The 13,962-nt window shown below is 40.5% G+C and overlaps 1 pseudogene; it reads right to left on the bottom strand.

The window, feature by feature from the left end:
* Positions 1–1,063: 1,063 nt before the first annotated feature.
* LOC118541793 (GTP:AMP phosphotransferase AK3, mitochondrial pseudogene) lies at positions 1,064–4,786 on the bottom strand (annotated as a pseudogene).
* Positions 4,787–13,962: the final 9,176 nt, after the last annotated feature.

Raw genomic sequence — 13,962 nt, 5'->3', positions numbered from 1 at the left:
ACCTCCTCAAAGGCACTAAAAGTATGTATTAGTTTGCTCAGGCTTCCATAACAAAGTACCACAGACTGGGTGGCTTAAAAACAGAATTTTTTTTCTTATAATTCTGGAGTCTACAAGTCTGAGATCAAAGTGTCAGCGGAGTTGGTTTCTGCTAAGTCCTCTCTCGGCTTGGAGATGGCTATTTTCTCCTTGTGCCTTTACATGGTCTTCCCTCTATATATGTCTGTGTCCTAAATCCCTCTTTTTATAAGGACTCCAGTCATATTGGGTGAAGGCCCACCCTAATGACCTCAGTTTAACTTATTGATCTCTTTGGAAAGATCCTATTTCCAAATACAGTCACATTCTGAGTTGCCAGTTGTTAGGAGTCCAACATAGGAATTTTGAGGGAACACAACTCAGCCCATAACAGTACTATTATTTGTTCTATTTTAATATTATCTTTACTCCTATTACTAATCCAATTAATTTTATTCTGGTAATGACCTTGCAAGGTAGGAAGTAGTCACTGAAGCTCAGGTATTATATCTCTTGCCAAACCTCCCTAGGAATGGAAGTCAAACTGATATAACTTGTATGTTTTTTGAGTGGGGTGTAGCTGACATAGAAAGTCAATCTATTTGTTATCACTATTTCATTTGTGATCGTTAAACTAGAAATATTCAGCATTACAAAAGAAAATAATAATCAAGGATAATCAAGTTTTATGAATCTATAGAGATCAGTGGAAATCATACTGGATGTAGAACCCAATGAAATGCAGACAGTCAGGCATCTGGAAGAAACCCCTACCAAAAGTCCCCCCGCCCCCTGCACTCCTGAGGCAAATGATTAGCAAAGGAATCCTCAGGCCACTGCAAACATTCACACCTTCACACCTGCCAAAGCCATACATCTGTGATCACTTCTGAGAGAAATAAAAATGGCTTCTACTTCCCTTAAAGAAAGGCATATCATTAGCAATACCTAAGAGGTTGTGGAGCACCACCTAGAATACCAAGAATCTAGCACTAGCGGTACAGAGGAGAGCAGAGAAGGAGGTGGAAAAGAGGAGTAGTGGGAGTTAGTCTTGAAGAGAATCAGCATTGTTCCGTATGGCAGCTGCCTCCAGGGAGGCTATTACAGTTTCCTTATGCCATGTAGGGTTAATCCCCTCAGACAAAGCTACTTCAATTGGCAAAGAAGACTCTTCAGAATTTAGGAGTTCAATGTCCCCAGCTTTGTCAGGGACTTCTAACATGTTCCCTTTCCAACTTTCAGGATTCCATTGTTTTCCAATCAATGCCTTCACTTTAGCAGTAGACACCCTGCAAGCCTCGGAGTTCAACTTGTGTTGTAATTCAGCCACTCACAGGCTGAGATTGTGGGTTTTCAGCAATCTGAGTCCTGTGACTCCAGGAAATAAAGTCTCTTTCAGGGCAGACACAGAATGTATCAGATCGTTTATGTGGTGTTTGAGCTGGGAATTTGAACTCTTGAGTTCATTCTTTTCTTTCCCTACTTTGTCCAGCAACACTAGGAACAACCAGCCAATATCATTATACCTGTTAATTTGATAACCATATTTGAAAGCATCATATGCATGATCACCTAGTTCCTTGCTTCTTATAAGTATCTTATTAGGAGTATCTAATGTTGATATTTTGCTTATTTCTATTGCCAGATTGTGTCATGGCTATCAAGGCTCTCTTTACTCCTGGAAATAGAGTCATTAGTGCCATTAAGTCTAACCAGATCAGAGAGACAATACCAGAAACCCCAGAACTAATTAAAAAGATTTTTGCTTAAGATTCTGTTCTTCTGGGGACACCTGGGTGGTTCAGTTGGTTAAGCGCTTGCCTTTGGTCAGGTCATGATCCCAGGGTCCTGGGATCAAGTCCTGCATTGGGCTTCCTGCTCGTCAGGGAGCCTGCTTCTCCCTCTGCCTACCTCTCCCCCTGCTTGTGCTCTCTCTCTCTCTGACAAATAAAATCTTAAAAAAAAAAGATTCTGTTCTTCTGGAAACATTTGGTACCATAATCTATATTAGTAAGGTTCTCCAGAGAAACAAAACCAGTAGGATGTTTATATATATATATATATATATAAACATGAGACGATTTACTACAGGAATTGACTTATGAGATTATAGAGGCTGGTAAATCCAAAATTTGCAGTGTGGGCCAGCAGCCTGGAGACCCAGGAGAAGCAATGGTGCAGATAAAGTCCAATATCAATCTGCTGGAGAATTCCCTCTGGCTCACAGAGGATGGTTTCTTTGTTCCATTTGGGCCTTCAACTGATTAGATGAGGCCCACTCATACTATGAAGAGCAGTCTGCTTGCTCAAAGTTCACTGATGTAATTTTTTTATTTTTTAAAAATTTTTAAAAAGATTTTATTTATTTGACAGAGAGAGACACAGCGAGAGAGGGAACACAAGCAGGGGGGAGTGGGAGAGGAGAAGCAGGCTTCCCGCGGAGCAGGGAGCCCGATGTGGGGCTCGATCCCAGGACCCTGGGACCATGACCTGAGCTCAAGGCAGACGCTCAATGACTGAGCCACCCAGGCACCCTCACTGATGTAATTTTTTTTAATAAAATTTAATTTTATTCTAGTACATTAATACCAATGTATGCCTGGTAACCCAGTGATAATTCATAGGTTTAGTAGTTCACAACATTTTTAGAAAGCACATAATATTAACATCAAATAAGGCATTATAGAAAGTTTTGTAAAGAATTAAATGTTTATTATAATCCTTTTTAAAAGCCTTGGTCCATTTTGAAAGATCAACATTGAATTTTTAAAAATCAAAAGAAAAAGAAAATGAGTTTTTCCCCACAACATACATAAAGAACCACTTGCTTGCTGACATTTGTATTTTAAGTTCCTGGAACAAAATGGGTCAAATGTTCAAAGGCAGTTAATAACAGCTTGTACAAGGACTTGTTTCATTTGATTTAGCACCAAGTAAAGTGAGAGTAAATATGCCATTGAAGATGTAGTTGTGTTTCTCCTCAACCTCTCATTGCCTCACTCTTCCTACCAGGTCACAGGACATAAGTATGTATCCTTGTTGCCCCACTAAGAAGTCAAATCATCTTCATTTTTAATTGGCTACTCAACTTATACACACAGGCAGAGTTCTTTTCCTGCCAGATGATAGAAGGGCAGTGAAAGCTAGTAGCTGTCAACTTCTTTGATTAGAAATAAAGAATTCCTTCAGCAAACTCAATTACTTTCTTGGTCTTTTTTAACCTGTCATGTAAATCCTTCTAATTGCTACACCTGTTTACTAATTATAATTGCTTTGTATGTAGGGAATGTTCCCCAGGCATACCTGATCTATTTCTATTTCCTAAGGACAAAGTATGCTTGCTTTACTTAGGGCCATGGGTTTTCTTTTCTTTTCTTTTTGTACTTTAATTTGTTACTCATCAAGGCAGATCATCCATAGTGATCAAAAAGAGAAATTGGCAAGTAGATACTAAAGCACATATTTCTTAACCTGAGTAACATCTGAAAACATAAGACTGTAATTACATTTTCCATTGAAAATTCGACTTCGGTGCTTTTGCAAGAACCTCTAAAGCCAATTTCTAACATAAATCATTTTCCTCAATGCACATGTATTCTCAAAAGAAAATATGTCATAGGAAAGTAATATTTTCCTATATGCTAATTTAGTACAATTTTATAGCAGACTGAAACCTCTGAGTAAACTGAAGGTATGTTTAATAACAAAATAAATATAGCATATATGGCTAAGCTTGTAAGTTTCTTAGTGTAAAAGCAGCAGTGAATTTGCATCCTGAAACTAATCCGCATATCCCTTGCTTTTTTTCTTAAATTTGATAGACATGGTGTCTCACAAAACCATGTACCACAGCGCTAATGATGCCAGTTTTTTGGCATCAGTATAAGAAAATTTCTCTGGTGAGATACTTTCCCAAATGGCATGGAAGTTTTTTAACTTTTCCAGAAAAATAAGAACATTTTTATCAACCATTTACTCTTCCAAACAAAAGTTATATTACAACCAACTGCTCTTTTAATTAGGCTTTGGAAGATTTTTCAAAAGTTACGACATACCTGATGTTTTTGATTTGCACACCTATAGAAGATAACTGGATAAAACACACTAGATGAAAAAGATGAATCTTAGTATCTGACTTATTTGGCACATCCTTAATTTCCAGAATAAAATCAGTAGAAGTGAAACTAATAATTTTCAAAGAATTCATACATGCAATTCTCAGGACAAGGAACTTCTAAATGCAGAGATGAGGAGCCTCTGCTTATCTTACTAGTTATATGCATTTTTCCTCAGAGTAACTGATGCCTTCTGGTTTATTTTTGGAACTTTTGTTCATAGGAAAGCATAGACATAGGGTCAGATCTTGTCAGTTTCTGTTCAGGAGAATGGTTCCAACATCCCAACACCACATTTTTCTGGTAATATTCCAGGACTGACCCTGTTTGGATTTCATAAGCCTTCAGTCTCTTGACAACTGTCTCCAGCTTATCATCCTCACACTGAATGAGAGGCTCTCCAGTCAGGCCATCGATGCCCACGGTTTTGGGAGGGTTGAATTCCATGTTGTCGACTTGGCCACTGGCTAGATGAACCCAGCAAGCAGTAAGACGTTGCTTAATAACTTCAAAAGGCACTTTCAGATTAATTACTGTGTCTATTTGATAAGCTCTATCCAGGGCTTTGCCTGTGGAGGTGTCCTTGGAAAACCATCTAATAGCCAGCTATAGTGGGTAAGGTTTTTCAGCTCACAAAGGGCCAGTTGAGTCATGACATCATCTGGGATGAGCTTCCCTTGGTCAGTGAAAATCGTGGCAGGCGCTCGGCAACCTCACCAAGGACCCCATGGCCCAAAGGAGAGGCCCAGAGCCTACAGGGGGCTCTGCCTGGCTGTGCGCTCTTTCTGCTCCACGGCCCAGCCCCGGAAGGCTGGCTGCAGAATGTTAATCTCATTCAAAAACACCCTCTAATTTGAAACATAAAATTATCTATCACGCCATGTATAAATTTAATGAGATCAGAGATATAACTGCAATTTGATCCCCAGAATTGATTAAGACCATGAAATTTTGCCAATTTTGCATTTCAGCAGTTGTTAAAATTAATTCAGTACCTATGCTGTAGAAGCACAAATGGCAATTAGTGACCCTTCATCTTTTTCTTGTATGAATTCATTTAGGAATGGTTGGATTTCCAGTTGGGTCAGATTCTGGACCTTTGTTTCATTTTTTTTCTTCTCCCTATACCCACTTTTCTTCTTCTTTTTCTTCTTCTCCTTTTTCTCCTCCTCCTTCTTTGTCTCCTTTTCCTTCTTCCTCTCCTCTTTTCTCCATTTTAAGTTTTTATTTTAATTCCAGTATAGTTAACATACAGGTGTATTATTAGTTTCAGGTGTACAATATAGTGATTCAACACTTCCACACATCAGCCAGTGCTCATCACAACGAGTACACTCCTTAATCCTCATCTCTCTCTTTCTCTCTCTCCCTCCCTCTCTTTTTCTCTCTTTCCATATACTTGGAGCCATTATCCCTACCCTATTTATTTATAAATTTCTTTTTCCAGAGAGCCTCAAATTGGTATCATGAGGATTAGGGACCTCCCACATTGCAATATTTGTTTTTTAGAGTTTAAGAACCCTGAGCTTAAGTTGGTTTTGAATTAATCTCTTGGTATGCTACAGGAGTATCATTGGCATTTTTCCATAATTATTCTCAGGATTGGGATCTTTTTTGGTGACAGGCATAGGCAGCACCAGAAACTAAAATATTTTGTGGAGTCCTAGTGAGCCATCTGCCTTTAGGGTTGTGGACCTCAAAAATTCAAATCTTCAAATAGCAACTACTCTCCAAATAGTGATTATTCTTCCTCCACACAAGTGACCACCTGACCAGTTCACATATTGCATATATTTCACAGGGTATAGCCTTTCCCATGAGTGCTCTATAGAATGGGGGACCAATGCCTGGTTGAGATTAATTGGTGCCAATTAATTGGTCACAGGGTAAAAGTTATTCCCCTGAGCCTAGTGTCAGTAATAGTTTATTCTAATTTTTGAAACACATCATTCATTCTAAGACACATAGATGGGTCTGGGCCATGACAAATGTCCCAGGGCTACTTTAAAGAGGACATCAACCCTATACTCCAGTCCACAAATGCTCATTATTTATCAAAACTTCCAACTTAGGCTGGTCAAATCTATAACAGAAACTTGGTAGAACTTAGCAAATGCAACACAAAGGAGGACACTCAAAAGGCAAGCCAGCCAGTAGGTAACAGCTCAAATTACATACTTTCTATCAGACAGCAGAGCCAGTTATCAAGCCAAGGCAAGAAAAAAAAGACCCCCAGTAGTAGTGGTCATCACCTAGGCTATACTGCTCACCTTGCCAATAGTTGTGTCCACTCTGAAGACACAGGATGGGCCCTCACCCCAAATTAGGTTCAGATAATGCCACCTACACACCAAGAGCATATTCAAAGTTTTAACATTCACATAATGAGGATTTTGAGGGAGAGCAGAGTGGACTTCCCAAATGGGTCTGAAAATATCTTGAGAGAGCAAGAAAAGGAAACTGGCTTGGAGTTTCTATTGTGTTTGGGGGGGCACCATGGTGAGTGTCCCTATGCATAAGTAGGGTCTTGCATTATTTAAAACTCCCATCAGCACTAATGAAGGGTGCACTTTATCAGCTTGCCCAAATGTGGGTAGATGAACAAGAGGGAGAGGCATGGCTTAAAAGCTTTCAGTAGTCCACAAAAATACAAAAATGGAGTCACACTCTTTATTGCACCACCCAAATAAGTCAATCAACTGTACTGATAGAGGATTGTATCAAATCTGTTCTGTTTGACTTAAGCAACACTGGATAAGATTGACAACTATAACTCCTAGTAGGATGATTGGAACCATCTGGAGAAGAGACCTTAGCCAGTTGCAGTCAAGCCAGTTCAATATGTAAAAGCATAGAAAAGAGTCCAGCAATAACAACATAAGGCTAAAGAGAATCATATCAGTGTCTAGAATGTTAAACTTATTCTTTGTTTCAAGGCTGTTCTTTCTGGAGTCAGCAGATATTAGGAGGTTTCTGAGAGTTTTTAAACTAAGATTTGTTTTGGTCAGCAATTAAGTTATGGGTGATGGTGTCACTTGGTGTTAAATTGACCAGATGTACGATGGATAAGAACTGAGAGAAGGAAACAGAAATTAATAGTCTCTTTCTCCACCCTTGACCACCCAAGGTCAAAGATTTTCTCTCTCCACCAGCCAGGGTTGTTATTCTTTCCATAGCCACTTGATTGGTATGATTGGTTCCTGCAGCAATCACTTCACCGTTTTTTCCAATCCTCCCAATGTGTTACCCAAACCATATCCTTGATTTTGTACCTGTGTGGTTCAGAAATTTCTTCTTTGTATTTCTTGTACCATTTGAGATGATCTTGCAACCCCTGACATGTGGGCCATGCCCAGACCACCTTAGGGGTTATTACCTCACATTAATGATTATTATTATCAATATCCACAATTGCCCAAATCCATCAAGCATAGCCAGACACCTAAAGAAGCATCAGATTAGAGTTTCCCATCCCCACAATCTTGTTTCTTGCAAGTTCTAGTAGCCTGATTTCCCAGGAGCAGGTATGGAAGTAACAAATGATAGAGTGAGAAGAGTGAATTATATGATTTGGATTTTCTTACAGCCCGTCTGGGCTTCCTCCCGCACCCCACCTCCAACCTCATAATTAGGCATTTTATTTGAATGGAAGGTAACCTTCTGTGGAATTACCATTTTAAAGCCCAAACTGCCTATCATAAGTATGTGTTCCACTGGGAGCTGAGCCTTTATTATCCAATTATCTTTTTCATTTTCTCCTTTAATAGTTTACTTTAATCCATCTACTGCCTGGGGATGATATGGGGCATAAAATGTCCATAGAATGCCTATATAACTTCCCACTATTTGTTATTTTTTGCTATAAAGACAGTATCAATGTCTAATCACATGTTTAGAGAATCAAAATATGCTACATAGTTCACCTAAGAGGCACTGAATAGTATGGTCTCCATTTGCTAAGTGGACAGGGATGGCAATACCATATCCTGAAAAGGTGTCTATGAAGCCAATGCCCAGTGGTACTCTCAAGAGGAAAATAGGGGGGCTATTATAGTCTGTTTGCCAGGATTGGCCAGATCTAGTACCTCAGGATATGTGCCCCAAAGCTCCCTTTGCCACTTGATTGTGTAGCTAGCAGTTTGGGCACATTTGCCAGGCTTCTTAGCCTCATGTACTAAGTCTTGCTTTTGGAGTTCAGCCCTGGAATCAGTAGATCTTGCTTTTGGGGTTCAGCCCTGGATTGTAGATGAATTACCATACCTGTGCAATGTTATATTCAGATGGATGCTGTATCCAGGTGTCCTTTTCTGGATACTGCAGTTTTGATCAGTATGATGGTTGCTTTTATGTGTCAACTAGACTGGATCACAGGGTGTTCAGATATTTGACTAAATATTATTTCTGGGTATGTTTAAGATTTTATTCATTTATTTGACAGAGAGAGAGCAAGCAAAATAGGCAGAGAGGCAGGCAGAGGGAGAGGGAGAGAGAGAAGCAGGCTCCCCGCTGAGCAGAGAGCCTGATGCGGGGCTCTATCCCGAGACCCTGGGATCATGACTTGAGCTGAAGGCAGATGCTTAACAGACTGAGCCACCCAGGCGCCCCTATTTCTGGGTATGTGTATGGTGATATTTCTGAATAAGATTAACAATTGAATTTTACCATTTTTGGTAAAATTGAGTAGACTGAGTTGGTAGACTAGCTAGTAGACTAGAATTGGTAGACTGAATAAAGCAGATTGCCATTCCCAATGTGGGTGGTCATCATCCAATCTGTTGAGGGCCTGAATAGAACAAAAAAGCAGATGGGGGAAGAATTTGTCATCTCTCTGCCTTACTGTTTAAGCTGGGACACCAGTCTTCTGCCCTGAGACAGACTTATACCATCAGCTCCCCCTGGTTGTCAGGCCTTCAGAGCTTTCCTGGGTCTCCTGCTTACAGTGTGAGGTCCTGGGACTTCTTAGCCTCCATAATCACTTGAGCCAATTCTTCATGATAAATAAATGAATAAGTTAATTAATATCCAATTGGTTTCGTTTTTTTGGGGAACGCTGATTAATACAGATTTTGATACTGACAGTGGTTCTAGAGGAATAGATGTTAAGAATGAGTTTTCTGAACTGTTTCAGAGTTTCTGGAATTGACTCTCCATACTTATTAGATTTAAAGATGCTGATGACTATTTCCAGTAGTAAAGAGAGCAATGATAGAACATGGCAGGATCTGGCAATACAGATAAACAAGATATCTGTATTGTATATTCCTAATAAGCCACTTATAAGAAGCAAGGAGCTGGGTGACTGCATATATGATAGTTTTGAATATTTTTTGGAAAATTGGTGAATATAATGAGGTTGGCTCATTAGGAGGTTGTTCCTAATGTCACTAGACAAAGTAGTGAAGCAAAAAGGATTGGCTCAGGGATTTGAATTCCCAGCTCAAGCACCACATAAATTTTCTAAGAGCTTCTATGTGTGCCCTGAAGGAGACCCTTATCTCCTGCAGCAGCAGGGCTGAGATGGCTGAAAATCAAACACAGAATTTCATACAGCAATTAGCTGAATTACAACACAAGTCGAACTCCCAGTCTCACAGGGTGTCTACTGTTAAAGTAAGGTCATTGATTAGGAAAGAATGGGATATTATAAGTTGGAATGGGAACATATGGGAAGATCCTGATGAAGTTCAGGACATGAAGCCTCTAAATTCTGATGAGTCTGCTTTGCCAGTGAAAATGCCCTCCCCAACCCCAGTGGTAGCAGCTTTTCCACTCCCAGAGTTAGCAGCTCTTCCACCCCCATCTGAGATGAGCCCTGCATTACTTGAGGAAACTGTAATGTCTTCACCCAGGCAGCTGCCATGCAAGACAATGCTGATTCTCCCCAAGACTCACTCCCACCACCTGTTTGCTTCTATACCTGTAATTAGATTCAAGTCTCAGCAGACCCCTAAAGGTGAGGTACAAAGCATGACCCATGAAGAGATGTGCTATACTCCAAAATAACTGAGCTGCAACTGGAGGCACTACCTGGTTAAACTTATGATGATCCACTGTCATTCTCCAAGACCCATCTGTCTTCCACATAGGCCAAATAGTCAAGTTGATATACATCTGTGCGCGTGTGTGTAGGTCACCAACAGGGGTTGTGAGTCTTGTGTGATTTGCTGCCATTTAATGTCTCTACAGAGGCTGAGAATTATCTAGTCATCCTCCTACCAGGCACCACACTGTCAGCCTTTTGGCTTTTGCCCATAAGTCAGTGACCATGTAACAGGGTGCATTCTGGGAAGTGTTTTCCAGGGCAAACACCATGGAAATATCCTTTTGAACAAAGTTCCTTTTTTCATGCACTGCTGTAGTACAGTTTTCTTTGGGGTTGCACAGAAGCAGGGACCCAGTACACCTCACTGGCTTTGAATTCAGCTGATCTATCTGTGAATCAGGCCCAGGTATCCTCAGGAACCTCAAGTGTACTAAAGCCTCCAAGAAGCCCAAGGTGCTGGCACAGACCCCATATCTGAGACCACCTCATCTGGAGGGTGACCAGACACTTTTTTATGTACTGTGACATGCCATAAGGCCTATCTTACCTTTTCCCCTGAATATACCACTTCCAGTTAATAATGGATGCTTTTGTACAATATCTATTTTGTTGGTGTTCTGATTTGCTGTTGCTTTGTCAGTCTTTCAGAGTCCACCAACACCCGATAACAAGCCACTAATAGTCTCTCAAATGAGGTACACCATGTGGTCACCTGCTGCCTGGTGGGAGGCTGTCCAAAACCCCGGGGAGCACCATTGCCTAGTGATCAGATCTCTGTCATAAGCTCCAGTCTGCATAATTGTCAATTACTGACACTTGTATCTGAAAGGGCTCCTTAGAGCTGAGTGGCCCAAGTGGAAGTCGATACAGCTTGCTAGATAGTTTCTAAGGCCTGTTGCTGGTCAGGGCCACATTCAAAGATGGTTACTTTTTCCTCATATGAGGGATGATGAACTTCAAATATTGAACAAGTCTATCAGACATCCCCTTTTGTTTACTGGAGTTTTTAAGGTAATCAGTTTTTCTATAATAAGTTTAGGGATTGTTCCCTGGGCATCAGCCCTCATGGTTACCAAGAGTATTAGTTGCATTGCTGGCCACTGATTCTTGTCAGAGTTAATCCTTCAGCCCTGGTTACTCACATATTGTACTATTTAACTAAGGCAGTCTGTATGCTGTCTTTAGCCCTTCCAGCCAAGAATAATATCATCCATGTAATGTTATTAGAAAACCTGTGGTGAGGTTTCAGTCTTTTCTATGTCTCAGCCTATTCAATGATGAAAAATCATGACAGAGTTCAGATCGCCTTGAGGCAGCTCAGTAAACATATTTTAATCTGACCCACATGAAGGCAAATTAGCTTTGATCATGTAGATCTAGGGGGATGCTGAGAAGAGATCAGCAGTGCTCAACACTGCACATCAGAATCCTTCAGTCCGCACAAAATGCTCAGTCATCATTTTGCTATCTGGAATTGCAGGGATTAGGGAGACTACTGCATTGAGTTTACAACAGTTCAAAGTGTCAAATACCATTGGCCTTTTTCACCAGACACACAGAAATAATATAAGATTACATGGTTTCTTTAAGCATTTCTGCCTCCACTAGTTCTTGATTACCACCCTGGTATCTTTATTGCTTTACAGTAACTACATGAATAGACTTGGGAAGTCAGGCAGACTTCTGGTTTTGCATTCACATCACCACCACTGTTCTAATTGTGGTATTTCTCAATAGGGAATATCCTTTAAAGTCAAGAAAAGTATGTTACAACCACTTTAGTGGGTATTGGCCCCAAAAGGCCCACATATATGGTTTTATAAGTCAATTGTCCAATCTGAGATTTATTTCCAAATCTAGTTAATTTGAGGCTGTATAATTTTCCTATTGCTGCTATAACAAATTATCACAAACTTAGTGGCTCAAAGCAAAACAATTTTATTCTGTTACAGTTCTGAAAGTCATAATTCTAAAATTAAAGCATTAGCAGGCCTGCATTCCTTTTGGAGACTTCAGGGAAGAATCTGTTTCCTTGCCTTTTCCATATTCTAGAGGCTACCTGAATTCATTGGTTCATGGCCCCTTCCTCAATCTTCAATACCAGCAGCATAGAATCTTCTCTCCTCTGACCTTCTGCTTCCCTCTTATAAGGACTATAATGATTCTTATGATCACATTGGGCCCACCTGGATAATCCAGCATAAGCTCCCCATCTCAAGATTCTTACCTTAATCACACCTGCTTATTTCCCTTTGCCATGTAACATAGTCACCAATTCTGGGGATTAGGATGTGAACATTTTGAGGGGAAGGCATCATTTAGCATACCATCCTGGCCATGCTCATGGGTGCTGCTCAGCACCATAGTGCTTGTGTCCCTATGCCCAAAGAGTTGAAAAGGTTTTGCAACCTTCATTTTCATCATGTCCCCAACACACCCTGACTAGTGTACAAGGCCTTCAGACCCTCTTACGGAAGGAAGGACCCTGGCCTTTGTCCTAATCTTGTTTGTCTTGAAGGTTGGTAAGGTCTGGATAAAGAAGTGATATTGAAGGTGTTGGATCAACACTAATTCAAACAACACAAACTTCAGCAAGGTCCTCTTGGTCCTCCTCCTGTTTGTCCACAGTAAATGCCAAAGCTGACCAGGGATCGTAGCCTACTACAGCCAAGATCTTTAAGTTTTGTAGTCCTCTTATGGTCTGATATTGAGTTTCCTTCATGGGTGCAATGAACTGAGTGTTTATGTCCCCCCAGAATTCATATGTTAAAATCCTAATCCCCAATGTATTTGGAAGTGCAGATTTCAGGATGTGATTAACTCATGAAAATGGAGCCCTCATGAATGGGACTAGTGTGTTTATAAGAGAGACCCCAGAGAGCTCTCTTGACCTTTCTGCCATGTGAGGCCATAGCAAGAAGATGGCTGTCTGTAAACCAAGAGACAGGCTCTCACATCAGACACTAAATATGCTCGCACCTTGATCTTGGACTTCCCAGGCTCTAGAACTCTGAGAAATAAATGTCTGTTGTTTAAGCCACTCAGTCTATAGTATTTTGTTAAGCAACATGAATAGACTAAGACAATAGGCAAATTATCACTCTCCTCTTTGGAGCTCTCCTGGCATAATAGCTTGGTCAATAAGGTTCTATGGTCTAGAACTTCAGTTGTTTTTTTTTTTTCTCTTCATTATTCTCAATGACATTTTCTTGGTCTTTTGTTCAGGCTTCCATTCTGACAGTTTGTTGGACAGAATCTGGAAGCGATCTCTGGGGCACAAGAGAAGATGTAATTGCTCCTGACAGCCTGGTACTACCAGACTGAAACCAGTCAGTCTTTCCCTGGATAAATATCTCATCTGAGCACTCATGTTCTCCATTATAAATCCAGCTCGGGTTACAGTGACCATAAGGGAAGTGATAGCTTTCCCTGTTCTCATTCATGTGTGTTTATCAGATGACAGAAACTCATCTCAGGTAGACCACCATTTTCTTATAAATGTAAACACCCAATGCAACAAGCCATGACTGGTCTTTACTTGTTTTTCCATGCTCATGTCGTCCATCAGCCAAGGTGCATGTGGCCATGCTGGCTTTGAGCATGGGTCTGTCTTTAGATAACCGAGTGATTTCCATCCCCTCTCACCATCAAAACTAGTATGGCTCCCTCACCTGCTAGTCAAAGGGGCCAAGCCTCTGTAGTTTCATTAGGCTTTTCCTCAAACCTACTTCTAATTTCCCACATTTCCTAGTCATTGTTAGAGTAGACCTTAGCACATCTCTGAGT

Source organism: Halichoerus grypus, chromosome X (genome assembly GCF_964656455.1).
Source record: "Halichoerus grypus chromosome X, mHalGry1.hap1.1, whole genome shotgun sequence".
In the NCBI taxonomy this organism is placed as follows: domain Eukaryota; kingdom Metazoa; phylum Chordata; class Mammalia; order Carnivora; family Phocidae; genus Halichoerus; species Halichoerus grypus.
This window is presented reverse-complemented; position numbering and strand designations above follow the sequence as displayed.